We start from the raw sequence: 26665 nt of genomic DNA on the forward strand, positions 1-26665 counted from the left end.
GAAACGGGGTTTTTTAATTTTAGTCCTAGTAGTTTGTTGGTCCACAAAATAATTCTTTTATTTCTACCGGTCCATGGGTATAAAAAGGTTGAAAAACACTGGTCTAAGTCACAACGTCCAAGTTCCGTTGATTGTGGGCTGTATAACTTTCGGTTATACATGCTGTACGACTAAGTCTAAGCCGGCCCACGTCCCGCCCAATTCCCGCCCTCAACACTCCTCCCGAAACACTACGTTTAGCTTTGATCATTCAGCGGCACTATGAAGGCCTAGGTCGTTTATAAATACGTCCAAAACCCGTTTTTAGTATTGGCATGTGGACATTTTTGAGAATTGTTAATCCAAATGCTGACTTAGGCCGGTTTTTGGACATATTTCTCTTTCAATTATAAGCCCCTTAGCATTCAAAACACCAGATGGTGACACCATTAATAGCTTTCCCAGATTTACTGAACTATTAGGTAGATCTGTTTATCATCGTAACTCTGTCCACTTGATCCTGTCATTCCCAGCTCTGAAAGTCATAAAGACGCCTCATAGCAAATCATTTAACTACCAAATTGCAAAAGTGTGAAACTCACTTCTCATCGAAATTCGTGCAAGCACTGTATATGTACTGTTTTGCAAAAATCTGAAAACATGGTTTTTTTTCAAGAAGTCCTAGTTAGGGGCCTAGGAGAACTCACACTTTGTAATAAATGTTTACTTGATAGAATAATAATAATAAATTATTTATATCCCGCAGTACCTTTCAGTTCAAAGCGGTTTACATAAAGAGAAGCTATCAAACAACAGCAAAAGGGCATTAACAATATGCCTGAAATACATCTCTAAAATGGTTTAGAAAAAATTATCATATAAGTAGATTTTCAAAAATCTTCTGAATGATTGGAGTAAAACTATAAGTGAACTATTAATGATTTCTCCTACTGATCAGACACCAGCCTGGTAAGATAAAGTTCTGTCTAAGAATCTTACGTATATAAACACATCCTTACAACGTATGAAATGAGAGCAGAGAAGTTCCACGTGTATGTCATAAATTAGAAGGAAATAAAAAATGTTTAGAGAGATAAATAGGTGCAACACCTAACAACATCTTATAATATAGACATGCAAAAGCATGTCTGTCTTTGACCACTAGACTTTAGCTGATCAGCTGCTGAATATCAGCTTGGCCAGCTAAGTCTGCAGTGGTGAACCTTGACCTGGATATTCAATGCCAGTAGCTCGATATGGCCTTGACACTGAATAGCCGGGCTTGTTGCAGACAGTAGCTGGGCTATCTCCCACTTTTCTTTATTGAATAGGTTTGAAATGGATGTATGCTTAAATGTTTATACAAAGTAACCTGTTACAGAGCTCTATCCTTGTTCATGCCATAGTTGTTGAAGGAAGGTGGCCTGATAACTCTTTTCCTTAAATTCATTCTGAAGTCTGGTCTTCTAAACCCATTAGGTTAGGGTTGACTTGAAATGGTAATAATAATAGATGATCTTTACTTGCACGTCTCAACATTTTTTAGAAAGCTGTTATACTAATCATTCTGAATTGTTGAACCATGCCTGGTCACGTTCCTCACATTGTCATTAAGTTCATTAAGGCCAAGTTTAATGACCTTTGCATTTCCTCTATACCCTTTTCGTTCCCAATCATGTCATAGATCTTTAATTTACCTTCCTTAGTTTGAAGGTATTGCTGTATAGGAGGAAATTAAGAGGTCCTTTTTCTTGACTTTTTTTTTTTTTTTTAACAGAATTGGACCATAGCATGTTTAACATTTTCACTTATCCAAGGTCTTCAAAAAAGTTATCACAGTATCTGAACATGATGTGTTCAGTGCCTAGTAATTTCCTTTAGCAGCTACAGAAAGACTGAATGGAATGCTAAATATTAGGAACACCTGCATCCATCAATGACATCCATTGTAGCTATAAAGAAAACCATGGTATTCAGCTAGAGTTCTCAGCTGTAAAGAAAATAACATATTTAACCCACTCTTTTTTTAAGGATGCAATAATGAGCCCCTATTGCAAGTGAAGAGCATAGTATTGCTATATCATGAAAGCATCACCTATAAATAAAGAGAAATGAAGTGAATGAGATAGTGCAATGCTGACAGGAAAAGAATGAGCTAAATCCATGCTTGTCCATGTTATATACATCTGTCCATCACTTTTATGGAATGCTATAATTATCAAATTTTACCAAAACTGGTTTTTGATGCTGTGAAAAATAAATAAAAGAAATGCAAGGATCAAGGTGGTTAGCAAAGTTTTATTCAGTGGAATTTCACACTATATGGCTCCAAGGACAAAGAACAACTATGTAACTCTACAGACAAACATGGAAATAATGCTGACAAAGTTGGTAAAGAGAAGAAGAGAAACTTCTTTTAGAGACTCTGCAGTAGACCACTGTGGAGATTCAGTGCAGGGTCAAGGATCAGCAGAATGTGTAGGCAGTGGGCAATCTTGGAAAGAAACAACCCATAATGAGGTGCTGTCATGCTGATAAAGTAGATAGCTCCATGGGGTGTGCACATTGCCATTGTAAAAGGAATATTCAGAGCCTAGAGAAGTTGATTGTACAACAGGATCCATGACTTCAAGACCAACATGACTCTGACCAAGGGAAGCATAAAATAGGCTGGAAACTTCCAAGGAAACAGAGAAAGGAGAACTCCATAAAATGTTCATGTCCATCTAGACCTTGTGGACATCACTTTTGTGTCTGACTCAATCCTGCTTGTTGTCAGAAATTGCTATTGCTATTGAGACCGGTCTACAAGTATAAATTGAGCTACTTACATGTGTAGATGCTCCAGAATGACTTCCTATGTTTTTATCAATTATCAACTAGGCTTATACTCAGAAAATGTTTTATTGACAATAAAGTAAAAGGAAATTGATGAAGAAAGTTACATGAAAATTAGAAGTAGGTTCTGAGAATAAACAGGAAGGGGAAAGAAGTAGTTGAGTCACAGATCCAATAAAAGAACCACGTAGCAGAACTGGCCAGTACCTCAAAATGCTGAGAAAAGGCATCATTAAAATAGGAAAGTCTTCAACCCTTTATTAAAAGTATCAAGAACATGTTCCAGATGAAGATATAAAGGCAGTGAATTCCAGAGTGTGGGGCCATTTACAGAGAAAAATCTGGTCTGAAGAGAATCAAACCAGAAATAGCGCAAGGAGGAACCTAAGAGGTTTAGACATGAAGAGCGAAGAACTCTTGAAGGTATATAAGATGTTAGCACTTGAGAAAGATAAGAAGATTGGCCTAACTGTGCTACTTTAAATATTAACAGCCATATTTTCAGTGCTATTTAACTGGCCAGGAATGGCTCCTTGCTGGTTAAATAGTGAATGACCAGCTAAACACTAATATTGAATGGGAGATAGCTAGATATCTTTGCTGAATATTAGCAATTAGCGGCTTAAATTTGGCCATCTATATAACATTATAGCCACCAATTTTAAACTCTGACCAGCCAAGTTTAGTGGCTAAATCAGGTCATACAAAAAGCAGATCTATATTTGGCCACTATAACTTAGCCCAGTGGTTCCCAACCCTGTCCTGGAGGAACACCAGGCCAATTGGGTTTTCAGGCTAGCCCTAATGAATATGCATGAAGCAAATTTGCATGCCTATCACTTCCATCATATGCAAATCTCTCTCATGCATATTCATTAGGGCTAGCCTGAAAACCCGATTGGCCTGGTGTTCCTCCAGGACAGGGTTGGGAATCACTGACTTAGCCAACTAGCACTTAAAATTGACTTAGCCGGTTAAGTTTGAGCTGGCCAAAGATAGACCAGATATTTAATGTCAGTCAGCAGAAATGGTCTGGCATTGAGTATCAGCAGTCAGTGCCAACCATAGGATATTGAGACCGCCCGTATATCAATATCGGCCCCTAAAAGTATAACTTTATAGGTGATATAGTGTGCAATAGGAATCCAGTGTTCCTGCCAGAAGAGAGTGACATGATCATATTTTCAGGAATTTGTGAGTAAATGTACTGCAGAATTCTGAATTAATTGGAGATGAAGGATATCCTGAATTCTAATGCCTTGAAACATAGCATTACAATAATCTAGATATGACCAAGTAATTGATACAAAGTACTGCTGTTGAGAAAAGATAGCTAACGAGGTAGATCATACAAAGTTCATAAAAGCTAGTCATGACTACATTTGTAATATGTTCTTTAAATGGCATAATTGTGTTCAATATGACACTTAAAATCAACAGCTGAGTTTGCGTTACAGACATAAAAACTGGAGTTGCAAGGGATGGAGGATAAGTGCAATCAAAAACCATGTTTTGACTTATCTAGATTGAGTTTTAACTTATGATTGTTCAACCAGTCTGCTACTTTATTTATGCTGACTTTTACAAATCTGCAGTAGAAGTTTTTACAGAGGGCTGGTGCGGTAAATGCTCCAATACTCATACAGTTCTATGAGAGTCAGAGCATTTACCTCGCTGGCCCCCAGTAGAAACCTCTATCATGGCTTTGTAAAAGGAGCCCTTGGTTTGATATAAGAACTTAAGAACATAAGAATTGCCATACTGGGACAGATCACAGGTCCCAGTGAAGGCTAGTATCCTGTTTCCAAAGGTGGCCAACCCAGTTCCCAAGTACCTAATTAGATCCCAAGTAATAAAATTGATTTTATGCTGTTTATCCTAAGAATAAGCAGTAGATTTCCCCAAAGCATCTCAATAATGGCCTATGGACTTCTATTTTAGGAATTTATCCAAACCTTTTTAAAACCCTTTTTAAACCTCGCTAAGCTAACTGATTTCACCAGATTCTCTGGCAATGAATTCCAGAGTTTAATTATACATTGTGTAAAGAAATATTTTCTCCGGTTTGTTTTAAATCTACTACTTAGTAGCTTCATCGCATGCCCCCTAGTTCCTAGTATTTTTGGAAAGAGTGAACAAATGATTCACATCTACCCTTTCCATGCGTCATCTATCTCATGTTTACTGTTGCTGTGGAAGGAGGCAAGAATCTGGTGTGCAGGGAGCAAATTTGAAATCTCTCCCTCAAATGTTGAGAGCCAGAGGTACAGCGCTAAAGCCAAAAGGGCTACAAGTGAAGGCATAGAGTAGCAAAGACGAAGACGTGCATTTGTTTAGGTTTATTTATCATGCTAAATATGTCAAGGGCCTCATGTAAAATTAATTAGCTGCAGAATGGGCATTAATAACAAAAGCATACACCATTCGTACACTATGCATTATGTAAATATTATTATTCATCAATAAAACATTTCTTAGTTGATTACATGCAGTAACTTTCTCCTAATTCATCAACATTATTATTTCTGTGTTATGAATTATTCATATGGAATATCATATATCCTTACACTGAAATACAGTATTAATGAATAAAGGTTGCATATATAGGATCATTAATGTTATATGGCTGGCAGAAGTTTCCTTTTGCCGAGCTTGCACTTACTCATATTCTGAAAAATGCATAGGTGAGCAAACAAAAATAAAAATATCCAGAGATATTTGGGGCAGCTATTAAATTTAAAAAAAAAAAAAAAAAGTTGTATTTAGGGTTCAGAAAGCGTATACAGTCATTTCCCTGTGTCCTAGCTCTTTTGTACTAGGACCTGATATTTATGTAGCTTGCCAGTTTAAACCCTTATTTTCACTTAGGGAATACATTATCTCCCTTGTTTGTGTGCCCATTCGTCACTGGCTCTCTTAGAAGGCACCTCCTTCAGTCACATCGCATACAATTTGAAAAAGAAAAAAAAAAAAGTGACTACTATAAATGGAACATTCCAGAAATGCTTGTCACCATAAAGTAAGAGCATAAAGGCTGTGTTTCAGCAAACCCAGAAAGTTTTCTAATCTTCCTTGTGAAGTATGCAAATAGGAGGAGGCCTGTAAAACTTAAGAAGCATCACACAAATAGAGTGGTTATTTTTAAAAAGGAAAATTTCCCTTGCTGTCCTCATACTCCACAAATGAAGAAAATGTTGCTTTTGTCATATTCTATTCTATTCTATCCATTTATTTGCTATACCACATATCAAAGACAAGGATGCTTTAAATTGGTTCACACAATAAAAAAAAAAAAATAGAGAAATGGTAATAGAAAAAGTAGAGAATTACTCACTACCCTCTGTATCATGTGTCCAAATTGTAGACATTCTGGAAAAAAACATCAGGCTGACACTAAGCCTGCAGTGGCCATTGATGGCAAAGGCCCTGACCCTGTTGGGCACAGAATGACTCAGCTATTCTAAAGCCTAGCCTAATCTGGGCACCAGCATTTAATATTTGGGTCTTTGGTGGCTGCTGAAAGTTAATCTGGGTGGAGGTGGACATTCAGACCATTGCTGTGATAACTTCCTGGATAACATTAGGACAGCCTTTTTGCTGTCCTGATTTTATCTGGACTCTTACCCAATTACCCAGTTAGTAGCAATTTTCAGCCTGCTATAACCCAGTTCTGCCCTTGGACTGTCCTGGCAGAAATTAAATCATTTATTTATTTACATTTCTTACATAACACTTCTATTTGAAGTGGTTTACATTCAGGTAGTCTAGGTATTTCTCCCTGTCTGTCCAGGCCTGCTCACTACAGTACCTAGGGCAATGGAGTGTCACAAAGAGCAGTGCGAGAATTGAGCCCAAAACCTCAGGGTGCTGAGGCAGGGGTTCTAACCACTAGGTCACTCTTCCATTCTGCAATGCTCTGTGCTGGTATTCCATGGCACTGATTAGGTGCCACTTGCCAGCGAGATTTGTTACTAATCATTTTTGTAGCATTACTAGACATATGGAGCTCTGCACATAAACATGTAAGAGACCCCTGCCATGCTGGGCAGTGCTTACAATCTATTCAAGACAGACAAAAAGGACAAATGAAGTGTATGGTGCACTGGTTAGAATAACAGCCCCAGCACCTTGGGATTGTGTGTTCAAATCCCACACTGCTCCTTATGACCCTTGGCAAGTCACTTAATCCCCCAGTGCCCCAGATACATTAGATAGAGTGTGAGCCCCTGGGACAGATAGGGAAAAATGCTTGAGTACCTGATTAATTTGTAAGCCGCATAGAATTGTAGGATATGCAGAATATAAATAAGAAATTAGGGAGCTACATTTATTATGATGGCCTAGGGGTTTAACAGGCTGAGGATGTCTTCATCAGGTGGGATTTGGGAATCAAGCAAAACAAAGAGGGAAGGTCAAGACGTTCCAGTTTATCATCAGTAACATAAAAACATTCAGCGACTCAACACTGCATGTGTTTCGGTACTCAGGGTACCTTGCTCAGGAGTCTTGAAATTTGTTGTTTAAGAACTAAACGGTTGTGTTTTAAAGGTACATTAAAAAAAAAAAAACATTACCTCTCTTATAAAGAAGATGTAGACTGGCTCTCAATAAACCAGAGCAATGCAATTCTCTGGCTCGCTGTTGCAGAGGGCTTCACTGAGTTTCATCCTTGGCAGGAAATCTTAAACGACAAATTTCAAGACTCCTGAGGAAGGTACCCTGAGTACTGAAACACATGCAGCGTTGAGTCGCTGAATGTTTTTATGCTACTGACAATAAAGACCTTTACTGGAACATTTCAACCTTCCCACTTTGTTTTGTTTATTTGATTGCTTCCTTGGGGATTTCCCTTCAGCTAAGATTATCACATTTACCATATTTTTCGCTCCATGAGACATACTTTTTCCCCCCCAAAAGTGGGTGGAAATGTCTGTGCGTCTTATGGAGCAAATATAACTTTTTTTTTTTTTGCGATGGCCACCCGATTCTGCCGGTTTGTTTTTGTCACTCGGCATCAGGGACAGTTGGCTTCCCTCCCCTTGCGGTGCTGAAACCGGGCCCTGGGGGAAGGAAGCAAGCGGCGTTGATTTGCTTTAAAGTTTTCTTCAGCACTGTGGCCTGAGAGTGCTGGCGCGGGAACAGCTGTCCATAGCGGCTGTCACGTCAGCGCTGAAACACAATTCCCTCCCAGTCCTAGCACCTGCCTTTGAAAACAAACAGCACTCCGGAGAGAAAACAATTGCTGGTAAAAATGTTCAGTAATTTTAAACTTCATTGTGGAATCTTGCCCCAGCTCTCCGTGGTTTTTTTTTTTTTAATTTATACAAAATAAAAGCAGAAAGCTTTATTAGGCTATATAATAAATTTGTTTACTCTTTTTGTGTGTGTGACTATAGAAATTTCCTTGAGAGAAAATATATCTGTGAGGAGGGAGGAGAGAGCTGTCAGGAGTGGTAAGAAAAAAAACTGATGGTACTTGGGAGTGGGGATTTATAAAGGTACAGGGATGTAAACAATTGATAGTCAGCTGGGACGTATGCATCCTGTCCCGACCTACCACTATACCACCAGAATGGGGAGAGGATACAGGGCATGGTAGTGGGACAGGGTACAGAGCCTGGAAGGGAGGGGGAACAGGGTGCAGAGCCTGGTGAGGAGTGTGGGGTTGGGTACAGAGCCTGGTATATTTTGGTAAATATATTAGTATACCATTTGGCTCAGATTATTTTTTTTAATGTTTTCCTCCTCTAAATCTAGGGTGTATCTTATGGTCAGGTACGTCTTATGGAGTGAAAAATACGGTACGTCTTATGGAGTGAAAAATACGGTAAGTTTGGTGGAAGGTGTAGAGGAAATGCATCATGTCCACCTATTGGCCTACTTTAAAATTTGCTCAGTATTCTTATGGATAAAACTAAACATGTGGAGTGCAATTTTCTAATGAGCACACTAACTGTATGCACTAATTTAGAAACTGGGCATCCTTAACGCGCATGATTGATATCAGAAATTAGAATTTATACACGTGGAGGGGCATAATCAAAAGTGGGCCTTAGTCTGAGGTTGAACGTTTTGTGCAAAACGTCCATAAACACAGCAGGAAAAATGTCCATTTTCAAAACTGCCAAACGTCTATCTTTTATTTTCAAAAATGAGCAAGATATAAGTTTTGGCCCTTAGGACATCTACCTTCTTTGCCCATTTTCAAAAATAAAAATGTACACATGAAAAACGTATAAAAGCAAGTTTTCTAGATGTACCCACCAACTACCTTGTCTGATTGCAGCAGAAGGAATCCCCATCAGCTGAGCCGGTTTTGAGAATTCCTGGCAGCTCAGCTGATGGGGATTCTCCTTGCCAGGATCAGCTGAACTATGGAGCCCTACACCCCTCCCTCTGACATCTCCAACATCCCCCTGACATCCCCCACATCCCTATGACATCCCGTACCTCCCCCGATATCTCTATGATATCCTGTACCTTCCCTGATATACCCTGACATCTCCATGACATTTTATACCTCCCCTGACATTTCTGCCCTCCCATATTCCCCCAACATTCCTTTGGCCCCTCTCACTGCATCCTGAGATGTATTGGGAGGGGGAAGCCCCACCATTTGCAGCATGTGGCCCTGTAGGCAGGAGGGAGTGAGCTTCACACCTGCCGTTTGCTCTTCCAAAGGTATGGGGTGGGTTTTGGTAATGTGGGAGGAGGCCCAGGAGTGTTGGGGGAATGCGAGGGGGAGGAAATGTCAGAGGATGTTGGGGGATGTCAGGGAGAGGCTAGGGAGATGTTAGGGGATGTCAGGGGCATGTGGGGATGTTGTGGTTGTCAGAGGACTGTGGGTGATGCTAGGGGACTGTCAGGGATGTCAGAGGGAGGGGTGTAGGGCTCCATGGCTCAGCTGATCCTGGTATGGAAAATCCCCATCAGCTGAGCCACCAGGAATCTCCCGAAACTGGTTCAGCTGATGGGCATTCCTCTGCCGCGATCAGCTGATGTGAAGCCTATGGGTTTTTCTTTTCACTCTTTGGGTGGTGGGAAGGGGTTGTAACCACTGGGGGAGTAGGGGGTCATGCCTTAAATCCTCCAGTAGTCTTCTTGTCAGTTTGAGCACCTTTGTGGAACTTAGACACAATTCAAACAGGTCTAATTGCTGGCGTCTAAGTTTTCTCTAGAGAAGCTTTGATTATGGCTAGGGTATATCCAGGTTGAAGCCCACCTGATTCCTGCCCATAACACACCTCCCAACACACCCTTTTGCTCTCTGGACACACAGCAACTTAGAAATGCTGCTGCACATACAGATGAGAGATGAGTTCAGGGGTCTCTGTTAGGGGACAAGCAAAAAACATGACATTTGAAATCATTTTATTATGACATACAATATACAACATGAACAACAATGTACAAGTGTAAACTGTTTTAACATCCTTCAAAGTCATCTCTCAGGTTGTCTTTTACGCCATCCAGTTCATGAGGGCACACTGTGAATGCATATTACAAGTCATTTCTGCAATACCACCTGCGCCGTGCAGAATGGGAGAAACATCCAGAACTGTTGCACAACATCATAATCCTACATGACAGCGCTTTGAGGGATGTTAACAGTTAAACACACTTACTCTCAAGCTGATTGTGTGCTTGGTATAGTGAAACAGCCAACATTTATTACTTGTTTGTTAATAAAACTATTTCAAATGTCATGTTTTTTGCTTCTCCCTTAACAAAGACTGCTCCACTCATCTCGTGGCAACATTAAGAAGTACATGTCACACACTTTTAAATGTATGTATTAGATTTTTCAATGCTGGCACATTTTTGTGAGAAAAAAATAACTGCCATGACTTATGAATCTATCCAAACGGCACTCAATTTTTATATATAAATGTTCTTCTGAGGATCACCAATCAAACTCTCACCAAGATCTATACCAAGCTCATTATATATCTGAAACTCCTCACCTTCAGTGTATAATCCCCAGCTCCTCAGAAGTACCACCTGAGCTCAAATGTTTTCACTGCCCTAGGCTTTATGTATTACCTCCTCACTGGAGCCGCTATCAATTTTTACTAACAAACTTTACTTTAAAATTTTTATTTAACAACCTTTCTAGCATAGTTCAAGGGTACTTAGCTTTTAATTGTGGCTTCTTTTCAGTAAAAATTGATAGCGGCTCCAGTGAGGAGGTAGTACCGTATTTTCACGCAAATAACACGCACCCGTATAAAACGCGCACACGTGTATAGCGCGCAGAAATCACGATGATAAGCACAAAAACTTTGGTATAACGCGCTCACGATTATACCGCGCATGCTGCCCGACTCTCCGTTCACCCCCCTGACTTCCGTGCACTGCCCCGCCTCTCCGTGCGCTGTCCCGACTCTCCGTTCACCCCCCCCTGACTTCCGTGCACTGCCCCGACTTTCCGTGCGCTGTCCCGACTCTCCGTTCACCCCCCCCCCTGACTTCCGTGCACTGCCCTGAATTTCCGTGCGCTGTCCCGACTCTCCGTTCACCCCCCCTGACTTCCGTGCACTGCCCCGCCTCTCCGTGCGCTGTCCCGACTCTCCGTTCCCCCCCCCTGACTTCCGTGCACTGCCCCGCCTCTCCGTGCGCTGTCCCGACTCTCCGTTCACCCCCCCCTGACTTCCGTGCACTGTCCCCCCTTGAAGGTCTGTCCCCATCCTGAAAGCCTGATGCCCCCCCCCCGACGTCCGATACATCCCCCCCCCCGAAGGACCGCCGACTCCCCAACAATATCGGGCCAGGAGGGAGCCCAAATCCTCCTGGCCACGGCGACCCCCTAACCCCACCCCGCACTACATTACGGGCAGGAGGGATCCCAGGCCCTCCTGCCCTCGACGCAAACCCCCCCCCCCCCAACGACCGCCCCCCCCCCCAAGAACCTCCGACCGCCCCCCCAGCCGACCCGCGACCCCCCCTGGCGACCCCCACGACCCCCCCACCCCCCTTCCCCGTACCTTTGGTAGTTGGGCCAGAAGGGAGCCCAAACCCTCCTGGCCACGGCGACCCCCTAACCCCACCCCGCACTACATTACGGGCAGGAGGGATCCCAGGCCCTCCTGCCCTCGACGCAAACCCCCCTCCCCCCCAACGACCGCCCCCCCCAAGAACCTCCGACCGCTCCCCCAGCCGACCCGCGACCCCCCTGGCGACCCCCACGACCCCCCCACCCCCCTTCCCCGTACCTTTGGTAGTTGGCCGGACAGACGGGAGCCAAACCCGCCTGTCCGGCAGGCAGCCAACGAAGGAATGAGGCCGGATTGGCCCATCCGTCCTAAAGCTCCGCCTACTGGTGGGGCCTAAGGCGCGTGGGCCAATCAGAATAGGCCCTGGAGCCTTAGGTCCCACCTGGGGGCGCGGCCTGAGGCACATGGTCGGGTTGGGCCCATGTGCCTCAGGCCGCGCCCCCAGGTGGGACCTAAGGCTCCAGGGCCTATTCTGATTGGCCCACGCGCCTTAGGCCCCACCAGTAGGCGGAGCTTTAGGACGGATGGGCCAATCCGGCCTCATTCCTTCGTTGGCTGCCTGCCGGACAGGCGGGTTTGGCTCCCGTCTGTCCGGCCAACTTCCAAAGGTACGGGGAAGGGGGGTGGGGGGGTCGTGGGGGTCGGCCAGGGGGGTCGCGGGTCGGCTGGGGGGGCGGTCGGAGGTTCTTGGGGGGGGACGGTCGTTGGGGGGGAGGGGGGTTTGCGTCGAGGGCAGGAGGGCCTGGGATCCCTCCTGCCCGTAATGTAGTGCGGGGTGGGGTTAGGGGGTCGCCGTGGCCAGGAGGGTTTGGGCTCCCTTCTGGCCCGATATTGTCGGGAAGTCGGCGGTCCTTCGGGGTGGGGGTGCGAGTGGTCCTGCCGGGGGGGGGGGGGGTGTATCGGACGTCGGGGAGTCGGCCGGGCAAGAGGGCTTGGGCTCCCTCTTGCTCCGATCGTGGATGCGGGTGCGGGTGGGAGCGCGTGCGAGTGGTCGTTCGGGGTGGGGGTGCGAGTGGTCCTGCTGGGGGGGTGAATCGGGCGTCGGGCGGGGTGGGAACTATGTTTGAAAACTTTCGTATACCACGCTCACGCATATAACGCGCGAGGGGTATGCGCGGTAGGTAAAAACGCGTATAACGCGCGCGTTATATGCGTGAAAATACGGTACATAAAGCCTAGGGCAGTGAAAACTTTTGAGGCCAGGTGGTACTTCTGAGGAGCTGGGGATTATACATTGAAGGTGAGGAGTTTCATCGGTAATCCTCAGAAGAACATTTATATATAAAAATTGAGTGCCTAGGGCAGTGAAAACTTTTGAGGCCAGGTGGTACTTCTGAGGAGCTGAGGATTATACATTGGAGGTGAGGAGTTTGAGATATATACCGAGCTTGGTATAGATCTTGGTGAGAGTATGACTTATGAATCAACACTCATATAAGGGCTAATTCTGAAACAGGCGTAAATCTGCATTTTATAAAATGTGCACATATGTAAATCCTGACTCCACCCACAGTCTGCCCAAACACTGCAAATGATCACAACTACTGCATAAGTAGGCACCAGTTTGCACTGCATATACTTTAAGGCAGGGGTGTCCAACCTTTTGGCTTCCCTGGGCTGCATTGGCCGAAAAATTTTTTTTCTGGGGGCCGCACAAACGCTGCAGCAAGACAGAAAAGGCAAGATGGTAAATACCCAGGGGCAGCAGAGGAAAACACTGCATTGCCCTCGACTGGGTCCGCACAAAATACTTCATGGGGCCACATGCGGCCCTTGGGCCATAGGTTGGACACTCTTGCTTTAAGGTATGACCTAGTTTTGCAAGAGCCACATTTTACATATAAAATGGTTAATTAAACTACCCTGCATGGATTTCATTTACTCTGCTTTCTCCTTCAGATACAAAATGGGAAAAGCCTCCTTACTAAAGGGTCTTTTTACTAAGGTGCGCTAGCCAATTTAGTGTGCACTAAATGATGTAGCGTGCGCTAAAGGTTAGCGCGCGCTAAATGCTAACGCGTCCATAGACTAATGGATGCGTTAGCATTTAGCACGCTAGCGCACGTTAGTAAAAGGACCCCTAAATGAGGTCCTTGCTGTTTCTTTATTTACTGTGTGAGAAAATAGGGAACCTGTTTTGAATTTGCACTGAGGGTTTGACGCGACATCCATTTGAAGCCTGTCATTGACCCGGAAAGAGAAATATAGAAACATAGAATAAGATGACAGAAGAGGGCCATCGGCCCAACAAGTCTGCCCACTCGAGAACCCTCCCTCTCTGGTGTACCCATCCTTTGTGCATAACTCTGTAGCACCCCCACCTGTTTGTCCCATCGACTTTTGAAGTCGAGCAAGCTACTAGCCTCGACCACATGGAAGTTTATTCCATCGACCAATCACCCATTCGGTGAAGAAGTACTTCCTGGTGTCACCATGAAATCTCCCCTCCCTAAGTTTTAACTGATGCCTTCTTGTTGCCTGTCCTAGGTTGATTTCACAGGAGATGAAAGATTTCATCAAATTAAAATCAACCCTTATGAAAGCAAATTCAGATTATAAAATGATTGATTATATAGTGCTCAGAAACATTTTGTGAACCCCCTAGGATGGTTGCATTTTAGGACATTTTATATTTAGATTGGAAGTATAATTATATCCAAATCTACATCCTGATAAGAGAGAAATATAAATAACCCTAGTGATTCTGGACAAGTTACTTAACCCTTCATTGCCTCAGGAACAAAGTTATGGGGCAAATATATAAAGTCGTACCTAGAGCTATGTACTACTTGCATCAAAAACACCTGTTTGCATGCACTGCTTTCAATGCATATTCATTGGGGAAATCCTAAAATCCCAACTGGATTCCGGCCCTTGAGGACTGGAGTTGCCCACCCCTGCCTACCTTTGACATGAATTGCACTTCCAGAGGCAATTACTGGCACCTAATGCCACTTCTGACAGCCACACCTACAGAGGCTTTAGGCGCCTCCAGAGGTGCAATTCCAACACTGTTTGTATAGGCGCCAGTAGGTACTTTGAATTTATATTTAAAACCGCATTTCCCTCTTGACTTATATGCCGTTAGGTCACCTACCAGTGCCTACGTTAAGGCGTTTATAGAATTGCCCCCTAAAAGGCTCATACCTAATTTGCACTTACTAATTTATTATTATTTGACACTTGCAATATAAATACATTTTCTATTATGCTAACACCAAACCTGGTCTGTTTGTCAGTAATCCTATAGGCACAGGAGGTTTGGATTTGGATTTTTGTGAATAATCTTTAAATTTCAGCATGTCAAAACTGTCTTCTGCTAGTATTCTATAATGGCTTAGGCATACCTAACTGTCATTATGGAATTGGGGCTATGTATGCTCTATTGCAGCACTTATATTGGGGTGATACAGTAAGTTATACAGTTTCTTCCTTATTGTTTAATAAATAATCAAAATATGTCATTTATTCATTGCAATTATTATTTTTTCTTATCATGGTTTTTTTAGGATCTAATCAAGTGCTATATCACAGACCATCTTAGTGGGTTTTCAAACTTTGCCCCACCCCCCTCCCCTTTACTAAGCCATGGTAGAGTTTTCAACCATGGCCCAGAGCACAAAATGCTCCAATGCTCATAGAGCAGTGTTGGAGCTGCGGTAGAAAACTCTACCACAGCTTAGTAAAAGAGGGACTTTATCTTGGTATGTGGAAAGGATCTCTTGGACTTCTCATAAACTCGATTGGGCTACTTCAGACCGTGTCCTGAACTTACAGGCTAATTTCTTCATGAAGCAACTAAACAGTAAAATAATATAATAAACAGTTTGTATTTTCATTAAAAACAAATCAAAACAGTTTTTATTTTAATATTTGTTGCTTCTACCTGACTCTTATCTATAGATTACTGCATATATTGCACTCCTTCTTTCTTGCTGATAATATTTATTTAGAGTTTAGAAAAAAAAAAAAAGTTAATCACTCTTGCCTCAAACAGAACTTTTGATCCTAAGCAAAATTGAATTTTTAATGTATTGAATGTCAAAACTATAATTAATAATTTGGAGTTCTAAACTCAATTAAAATTCTTGGAAGCACTCCAGCATTCACAGGCTTTTGACTGAGTTCTCGAAGGGCTAGATTCACAAACCTCCTTTCCATGCCCGATCCATGTTCAATGCGTGCCGGCCTGACCAATTCACAAAACAAAAAAATTAAAATGAGGGCGATCGGAGGAACACACCTCTCTGACCGCACGGATCACTAGTGTGCAATCCTGACACATGTACAAACCATCTGCTTTCCCTGCAGATGGTCTGCACCAGTGCTCCCTCTAAGCTGAGCGCATGAGGTTGAGCGCATGATGGTTGCGGCGGTGACTTTGGGGCCTGTTTCCCCCGATGGTGGCAGCAGTGGCTTTGTGGAGGGTAGGGAGAAAGAAAGAAAGAAAGGGGGCAGACAGGGAGACAGAAGGGAAACAGAAAAAAAGAAAGGGGGCATGAAGAGAGAAAAAAAGAAAGGGAGGCAGGGAGAAAGAAAGGGAAGGGAGAGAGGAAAAAAAGTTGGGGGAGGGAATGAGGTCTGGAGGAGAGGAAGCATACAGGCTGAAAGAAGGGAAGAAAGTTTGGATGCACAGTCAGAAGATGAAAGTGCAACCAGAGACTCATGAAATCACCAGACAAGGTAGGAAAAATGATTTTATTTTAAATTTAGTGATCAAAATGTTTCAGAATTTATATATGCTGTCTATATTTTGCACTATGGCCCCCTTTTACTAAACCGCAATAGTATTTTTTAGCGCAAGGAGCCTATGAGCGTCGAGAGCAGTGCTGAGCATTTAGCGCAGTTCCCTGCGCTAAAAACTGCTATTGTGGTTTAATAAAAAGGAAGGAGGATATATTTATCTATTTTTGTATGATTGTTACTTAGGTGACAATGCATAGAGTCATCTGCCTTGACTTCTTTGAAAAAAACACAGAATAGGAATGATAATTAACATTTTCTCAGCGTATAGTGTGCTTTGTGTTTTTTAATTTTATTGTTGGTAGATCATTTTGACTTGGTCATTTTAAAGTAGCTCGCAAGCCCAAAAAGTTTGGGCACCCCTGAGCTAGAGCATTGAAGCTGTGTATTTCTATTTTATCCCCCTTTTACAAAACTGTGGAGCGTTTTTTAGTGCCAGTCGTGGTGATAGCAGCTCTGATGCTCAGAATTCTATGAGCGTCACAACTGTTACCACCGTGGCTAAAATCCACACTACAGTTTTATAAAAGGGGGAGGGGTTAGTTTGTGATGATATATTCCATACTAGGCGAAGGTGTTTTCTGTGTTCTGTGTGTTCGAAAGACATGGTTTTCTGTTAGGATTGATGGTGTAGGATTGATCTGTGCTGGTCTGGCTTGTTTAGTTTTACAATGGGTGTATTGATGTACTGCTCACTGCAATATGTAAGATGCTGCCTTTTCCTAGGTACTCATGTGTGACGTGTGGCTTGTTACTAAAAATCATGTTTTTTGTACAGATGGGGGGGTGTCAAAAAATGATGGGCCCCGGGTGTTACATATGCTAGGTACGCCACTGTATGTAAAGATACCAGAAAGCTGGTGAAGCAAAAACTTTAAGTAAATTGTAATTCTTCTAAGTTTTGAGTATTTAACCCTCCTACAATCTCACGGGCACTCGTTTCAAGTTTCAAGTTTATTGAGATTTTGATTTAAACGCAATATCAAATATTTTCAATGCGTATAACAAAAATAAATTTGGGGAAATAAATAAAACCATTTGAACAATAAACATACAAACATATCCATAGATGATTAAAAATACATAAGGAGTACAAGGATAAACTACATTTGTTTAAAAATGTGTCCTCCACGCCTGCTCATAAATTTGTGGAGTATGTACTTGTTGCTCATGTATATTTTTTTTTTGCACACACCTCATAAGAACATAAGAAGTTGCCTCCGCTGAGGCAGACCATAGGTCCATCCTGCTCAGCGGTCCGCTCCCGCGGCGGCCCATCAGGCCCATTGCCTGAGCAATGGTCTATACCTATCTATACCCCCCAATCCCTTTTTCTTCTAGGAATCTATCCAAACCTTCTTTGAAACCATTTAATGTTTTCTTGTCTACAACAGCCTCTGGAAGCGCGTTCCATGTGTCCACCACCCTCTGAGTGAAAAAGAACTTCCTAGCATTTGTTCTAAACCTGTCCCCTTTCAATTTCTCCCAATGCCCCCTTGTGCTTGTGGTGCCCCTTAATTTGAAAAATCTGTCCCTGTCTACTTTTTCTATGCCCTTCAGGATCTTGAAGGTTTCTATCATGTCTCCTCTAAGTCTTCGCTTTTCCAGGGAGAAAAGTCCCAACTGCTTCAATCTGTCGGTATATGGGAGATTTTCCATTCCCTTTATCAGTTTGGTTGCTCTTCTTTGTACTCCCTCAAGTACCGCCATGTCTTTCTTGAGGTACGGCGACCAGTACTGGACACAGTACTCCAGATGCGGCCGTACCATTGCACGATACAGCGGCATGATGACTTCATCAATCCTTAGAGGGAACATTGGTCTGTACATGTATTTTGCGTCCGTTTTTGCTGGTTTGTTGTTGTTTTTTTAAATGGGCCCCGACTCTTCTGTTCTCCCAGGGAAGGGCGATCCCCGGTAGCAGCAGCCTCTTCCCCTTAGCCAACACTGCCATTCACTGCCCCTGCTATATTCACTAGCTCAGCTCACTACCCCTTCCCCTTCTGCTCGTGCCATCCCAACTCTCCTGCTCTCTGCCGCCCTTCCCCGCAGTGCAGCCCAGCTTTAAAACCACGGGTTCGCTCTGCAGGGATTGGCAGCAGAGAGCAGGAGAGTCGGGGCAGCATCTGCATTTGGTCTCCTATCTCGCTTTTAGCAATGGGTGCCTTCAAAACCTCACTGAATTTTTCCATTGGCGCTGCTTTGGACTGGCCAAGTACACGGAGGTTGACTATGCTTCCGTTTGACTGGACATCTGCCCAAGCTGAAGACCATTCTTCTTGCTTTTTTTTTTTAGCAATGTTGTCTACTGTTTTTTTTGCAAGTTCCATGGAAGAGGCAGAGAGCAGAGCAGCAGAGATGGGCTGCAGGGCTGGGATTTCAGGCAGAAGACAGTGGGAAAGGACGTTTATGACTGGTACCCAGCAGTCGCTTCTTGTGTTGATCGGTCAGCCCAGTCGGTTTGTAAGATTTCTTTAGTGAATCACGTCCTTGCCTACTTTGCAAGCCGTTCCCCTCATTTGCATGCACGAATCGGAGGTAAGTGAATCGGGTTGGAGTAAAATCGGGTCGCAAAGGGGTTGCAAATCGATCGGCACATGATTGGTTTGCTTAGTGAATCTAACTCAAAGTTTCTTAAAATCTGATGCTGGTAACTGTGTTTGAAGTTTGGTTTGTTTCTGTTTGGCTGACCCTGCTTGGGCGGTTTATGTATTTATTGTTTGTTCCTCTTTCCCAAACTATTTGAGCAGTAATTGACTTTCCAGGCTCTTTGTGAGCAGCTTGAATGGAGACAAAGAAGTTAAGACAGTGGTTCCAAAACTTTTTCATACCATGACACATTTATCACTGGATTTATTTTATGTTAGTACACCTTTTCATCTCTCTGAGCTTTTAGCATTATCACCTCTCCTCTCTCCAGCACCCACTGGCATAATAAGGTATCCTTTCTTTCCCTTGTTCCCTTATCTCCTCTTCTTTTACACTCCTCCCTTTTCTCCTTTGATAACAGAAACATAGAAACATGATGGCAGATAAAGGCCAAATCAACCATGCAGTCTGTCCATCCACAGTAGCCATTATTTCTTCCTCTCTCTAAGAAATCACAGGTGCCTATCCTGGGCTTTCTTGAATTCAGACACAGTCTCTGTTTCCATCAACACTTCCAGGAGACTGTTCCACGCTCTACCACCCTTTCTGTAAAAATGTATTTCCATAGATTACTCATGAGTCTATCACCTCTTAACTTCATACTATGTCCTCTCAGTCCAGAGCTTCCTTTCAAATGAAAGAGACTCGACTCATGCGCATTTACATCATGTAGGTATTTAAACGTCTGTATCATATCTGCCCTCTCCTGCATTTCCTCCAAAATATACATATTGCAATCTTTAAGTCTGTCCCAATATGCCTTTTGACGAAGACCATACACCATTTTAGTAGCCTTTCCCTGGACCTACTTCATCCTTTTTATATCTTTTTGATGGTGCGGTTTCCAGAATTGTCCATAATATTCTAAATGAGGTCTCACCAGAGTCTTATACAGGGGCATCAATACCTCCTTTTTCCTACTGACCATACCTCTTCCTGTGTACCCTAGCATCCTCTAGCTTTTACCGTCACTTTTTCAACCTGTTTGGCCACCTTAAGATCATCACATACAATCACACCCAAGTCCCGCTCTTCCATCGTGCACATAAGTTCTTCAGCCCCTAAACTGTACCGTTCCTTCAGGTTTTTGCAGCCCAAATGAATGACCTTGCATTTCTTAGCATTACATTTTAGCTGCCAAATTTCAGACAATTCTTCAAGCTTGGCTAGGTCTTTCCTCATGTTATTCACACCATATGAGGTGTCTACTCTATTGCAGATTTTGGTATCATTCACAAAGAGGCAAATTTTATCAGTCAGCCCCTCAGCAATATCGCTTACAAAACTGTTAAAAAGAACAGGCCCAAGAACCGAACCTTGAGGCACACCACTGGTAACATCCCTTTCCTCAGAGCGATCTCCATTGATCACTATACTCTGTCATCTTCCACTCAACCAGTTCTTGACCCAGCCTGTTACTTTGGACCCATCCTGAGGACACTGAGTTTATTTATTAGATGCCTGTGTGGAACACTGTCAAAGGCTTTGCTAAAATCTGAACATACTACATCTATCCAATTCTCTGGTCACCCAGTCAAAGAAATTGATGATTTGTCTGACAAGACCTACGTAGCTCTAGTGAATCCATGTTGCCTCTGTTCCTGTAATCCACAAGATTCCAGAAACTTCACCATTTTCTGTTTTAAAAGTGTATCCATTAATTTGCTTGCCACAGAAGTCAGACTTACCAGCCCATAATTCCCTACTTCTTCCTTAATTCCACTTTTGTGGAGAGGGACCACATTCGCCCTTCTCCTGTCCTCCAGTACCATTCTTGACTCTAGAGACTCATTGAAAATGTCAGTCAGTGGAGCTACTAGAACTTCCCTAAGTTCCTTCAGCACCCTCGGATATACATCATCCAGCACCATCTCTTTGTCTACCTTTATTTTAGTTAGCTCCTCACAAACACAACCCTCTAAAAATTGATCAGGGTCTACCACTCCTCCATTCCTATTCACATGTGTCTTCTGCGGTCCTGCTCCCAACGCTCCAGCCGTGAACACAGAACAGAAATATCTGTTAAGCAATTCAGCCTTTTCTTTATCAGCTTCTACATATTTCTCCCCTTTACTTTTGAGTCTCACAATGTCACTTTTGCATTTCTTCCTATCACTAAAATATCTAAAAAATATTGTCTCCCTGTTTTATCATGTTAGCTATTTTTTCTTCCATTTGCATCTTTGACCAGCCTCTCTTAACTTTTCCAGATATTTTTGCCTGTCTTTCTTTCTGCGATCTTTTATAGTTTATGAAAGCTAACCTCTTATTCCTTACCTTCTCAGCTACTACTTTTGAGAACCAAAGCGACCCTCTTTTCCTCTTACTTTTATTTGCTTGCCTCACAATTACTCCTTTCAGTTTTGCCCACTGCATCTCCACTCCTTCCAGATGTTGCCATCCAGATAATTCCTTGACATAATCCCCCATCTGAACAAAGTTAGTTTTTTTAAATTCTAGAACCTTTGCTTTTGAATGAGCCCTCTCTTTACCTATCTTAAAATTAAACTGTACCATGCAGTGATCACTGGATACCAGATGTCACCCACTGTAATATCAGAAACACTTTCCCCATTTGTAAGCACTAAGTCCAGTATGACCCCCATCCCACATGTGTCATACAAATCTCGTGGTATACTATTTCCGGCTAAAAATACCAAAACATTACACTGACCAATTAACGTGGTCTCTAGACAAATCCAAATCAAACACAATGTTAAATTACAATCAAACCTCGGTTTGTGAGTAACGTGGTTTACGAGTGTTTTGCAAGACAATCAAAACACTCCTGTAAACTTTGACTCGCAAACCGAGCATTGACACGATATGCGAACCCCCACCCTACCCCAAAAACCGGCTTTGCCTCCACTGCCCACAGCCCACCACCAAACCCTTACTTCGAGCAGACAAGACGTGTCGGTGCCGGTGACGAAATAGCCTGCCGCTGATCTCTGTTGGGCTGCTGCCGGGCCTTAAGCATCTGCACATGCTCAAGGCCTTCTAGCTCCCACTCTCTCTGAAACCGGTTCCAGGGGGTGGGGTGGGCAAGGTGAAGCCGGTTCCCGGGGTTGGAGTGGAAGCGTGCCAGTGGCCTCGGGGGTGTGTGTGTGTGTGTGTGTCTTGTTGGGATGTGGTGGGGTGAGTTGGAAACGCCCCTGTGGCCTTGGGGGGGGGGGGTCTTTTGGGGATGTGGAATGAATCATCCGAGTTTCCCTTACTTTCTATGGGGAAACTCGCTTTGATATACAAGCACTTTGGTTTACGAGCATGCTGCTGGAACAAATTATGCTCGCAAACCATGGTTCCACTGTACTAGGAATCACCCTAGATAAAGACCTCACCTATCACGACCATATCAGTACAGTCACCTAAAAATGCTTCTACAAACTGACTAATCCGCTCTATAACCTCCATTCTTGAACCAACCTCTATTCAAACCTTAACTCATTCCCTGATCATTTCACACATAGATTATTGCAATTCTCTATTCCATGGAACTACTCAAAAAAGAAACCCATTGACTACAATTAATTCAAAATACTTCCATCAAGCTCATTCACAACACAAAAAAATTTGAACACGTCACTTCGTTACTCCATGAGGCCCATTGGCTTCCTGTTTCGCATCAAATTACCTACAAAATCCTTCTACTCATATTAAAGATTAAACTCACACATTCCCCATCATTCCTAGACAAACATCTCATCTCATACGCTTTCCCTCGGCCCCTGAGGTTCGTTGATCAAAATCTGCTGACCATTCCTTTACTTAGAGAACTTTTATATACTTGAAACAGTATCTCCATCTGGAATGCAATGCCACTTCATCTATATTTGGAAAACTCTCTTGACAAATTCAAAATCAAACTCAAAACCTTATTCCAAGATGCCTATCAAAACTAAAGATATGATTATTTTTCCACCCTTCTTCAATGGTAAAAGAGAACCGCTTTTAAGAAGCGACCTCCTTCCCTATTCGGTCTCTCCCCTCCCTTTTATTTTTATTTTGACTATGAAGTAATTTGAATTTTCCCCTCCCCCAGTACCTTTTGTATCAGTTTGTTCATATCTTTGTCTTCGTCCTGTCAATATATTGCCCCGTTTTACTTTTTATTATCTTTTTTTTAAATCTCCAATTTTAGCAATTGTAAACAGTCCAGATATTTGTTTGATGGTCGGTATATTAAACTGTAAATAAACTTGGAAATTAGAGAATCTAAAATCTCCCTTTTTCTAGAAGACCCCACAATAGGGATACCCCATCTACATCCAGGTTGTTAAAATCACATATTAGTAATACTTCCCCTTTTTTAGATATATTCTGAATGTCTACTATTAAATCTCTGTCCACTTCTTCTGTCTGTGAAGGAGGCCTGTATATTTATTTATTTTCATACCCTTCTCCCAGAAGAGCTCAGAATGGTTTACATGAATTTATATCACACCAGTGTAAATATTCATTCCCTCTTTCCATATTGATCCACAGTGCCTCTTCCTTGCCCTGCAGATTCTGCAATTGTGTAGCTTTAATATGATCTTTAACATATAATGCTACACCCGCTCTTTTTCTTCCTACACTGTCTTTCCTGAACAGATTATAGCCCGGTATAACTACATCCCAGTCATGGTTTTCCATGAACTATGTCTCCGTGATCACCACTATATCTAACTCATCTTCTTCCATCACAGCTTCTAGATCCAGAATATTGTTTCCCATACTTTGAGAATTAGTATATACTGCTTTCTAGAGACCCCCTCTTCCCATCTATGTAGAGATATTCAGTGATTTATTTACCTGAGGGCTTATACTCACCCGGGGGCTTTGATCACCCTGCCCCATCACTTCTAGTTTAAAGCCCTCTTCATTAGATTAGCCAGCCTTCTGCCGAAGACACTTCTCTTCTTTGATAGATGCACACCATCCCTGCTCAGCAGCCCTTGGAAAATCATCCCATGGTCCAGGTAGCCAAAATGCTTTTGATGACACCATCTATGTAGCCACACATTTATCTCCAGGATGTGAGCTTCTCTGCCCTGGCCTTTACCCTCAACAGGGAGGATGGATGAGAATACCAACTGCACACCTGACTGTTTCACCTTCTCTCTCAGAGCCACAAAATCACTTTTGATACAATCATAGGGTACCTGACAGTATCATTAGTGCCAACGTTGGATGAACAGCAACAGATAATAGTCACCAGGCTTGATGAGTCTCGGCAAGCTCTCCAAAACATCTTGGATTTTGGCACTAGGGAGACAGCATACCTCCCGAGACACCATGTCTGGTCTGCAGATGAATATTTCTGTACCTCTCAGAAGGGAATCATCAACTACCACCACCTTATGCCTCCTAGTGGTCACAGATCCTATAATTTTTGGGATTTCAAGTTTTGGTCCTTCCTTTCCTTGGGATACTCTCATTTCCTCCATTTCCAGGACAGCATACCAGTTATTCAGTTCAAGGACAGACAGAGTCACAGTACAAATCATGCAAGGTTCCGTAATCTGAGTCTAGCTGTCTTCCCTCAGCTCAGCCTCTTCTTCCCCACTGCTGAAAATCTTTGACACCTCATGAACCATTTCATCGATGTACCTCTCATTCTCTTTTTTTTATATAAATATTTATTATCAAACTTACAATAAGTGTGACAGTAAGTTAAAACATTTTAACATTAAATATATCACTTAATATTCAGCAATATTACAAATCATATAACCTTATCTCCCTCCCTTCCCACCCTTTCATAACAAATATTTTTATATGATATACTAAAAATTATCCCCCCCCCCACCCTGAATATTGAACTTATAAATTTAAGGGGAAAAATGGCATCTATTCATTACAATATTTTGTTAACGGTACTATTCTTAGGTTTCAACTACTGAAGTATCTGCCAAAGCTCACTCCAGTCCATCTACACTCTCCTAGCCATTGAAGCCCTCCCCAGCCCATCCTCCACCAAACAGCCTTATACAGACACAGACCGTGCAAGTCTGCCCAGTACTGGCTTTAGTTCTTCAATATTTACTATTATTTTCTGATTCTAGATCCTCTGTGTTCATCTCACGCTTTTTTGAACTCTGTCACCGTTTCCCTCTCCACCACCTCTTGGGATATGATATCATCCACCTGGTCTTTGAATAGACTGTCCCCTAGACAAGGGGAATCCATAACGACATCATGAAGTTGTTCTTTAAAGCCTGACAGTTGATGTGTTGCCATAGCTGTTACAGAAACTCTGGAAACTGTATCATAGATAGAATGATATGTAGTCTCCTGAAGGTCCATAACAAGATTTATCAATTGTTCTGACATGAGTAACATGGGGAAAAAAATTCTCTAATTGTTGTAGTTTTGAATGTGGAAAATTAGGTATTTGAATTTGATGAGCCGCTATTTTCATTGTACGCTTGGAACTCTGGCATACTTTCTTGCTTACTGAGTCTAAGAATTTATTATTTTTCTCTGGTGGGCCGACGATCTGAGATTTTGTGAACTGTCCAGAGTCCAAGCTGCAGGGTGCCTAACAAAAGGCATGCTGAGTGGCTATTTGAGTGGTAACAGCAGCAGGAACAGTGGTTGGAGGGTGAGGAACTTCTGAGCTGATAGGAGAGTGACAACAGTTTAGACGTCCCAGTGTTTTTCATTTGTTGTGGGCCTTTTTAGGGAAGAAACACAATGAAATTTTAAAATGAAAAATTCAAAATGTGCCTTCTGAGATTTCAGGTGTACCGTGACACACTGGCGAGGAGGAGAGTCATCCGCGCTGGCTGCCTGCCTTCAGGATGTGCCTTTCACAGCGAGAGGCACGTCCTGAAGGCTGGCAGCCAGTGTGGATGACTCTCCTCCTCGCCGGCATCGCTCTTCCTCTCTCCGTACCCCTTCCCGATCCCTCCACCAAAGCAGCCAAATGGGCCTCCATGCATGCACGGATGTTGACGCAATGATGTCATGCATGCACTTAATGTCAGTGCATCAACGACCACGCACTTCCGGATGCCTTCCGGCCGGGGTACTGCATTTAGTGTGCCGCCAGCTGGAAATTTTGCGACACACTGCTATAGATGGAAGCTAACAGAGACAGAAACAGCAACATCACAGAAGCACTCCTAACTGACTCCCTTCCCAACTAGAGAAGATACTGAAGGCCAGGTGATGTGAAGAGCAGAAGTGACAAACCTTTGCAGTAGTCAGTATTAGGGGAAAGGGAAAGAGATTGGGACTTATATACCGTCTTTTTGTAGCTCTTGCCTGTCCAATTTTTCTCCATACCAGCAGTCCTACACGGCCGATGGAAAAGTTTCCTATCATATCTGTGCATCCCTTGAGATACATTTGATGGGAATTACTAGTACACAGTCATCTACAATAGCTATAGCTGGAGTGCAGTTACAGAATCATTTACCTGGTTTAGTATGACAATGCAGTGCCAAATGGAAGTTTAAGAGAATGTTGAAAACTCA

The 26665-nt window shown here is 42.9% G+C and overlaps 1 protein-coding gene across 3 annotated transcripts in view; it reads right to left on the reverse strand.

Moving 5' to 3' along the window:
• GRID2 (glutamate ionotropic receptor delta type subunit 2) overlaps nucleotides 1–26665 on the reverse strand; it is a 2335100-nt gene that overhangs the window by 525853 nt on the left and 1782582 nt on the right. The gene's annotated exons all lie outside the window — the stretch shown is intronic.

The sequence above is a fragment of the Geotrypetes seraphini genome, chromosome 1 (assembly GCF_902459505.1).
Source record: "Geotrypetes seraphini chromosome 1, aGeoSer1.1, whole genome shotgun sequence".
Lineage (NCBI taxonomy): Eukaryota > Metazoa > Chordata > Amphibia > Gymnophiona > Dermophiidae > Geotrypetes > Geotrypetes seraphini.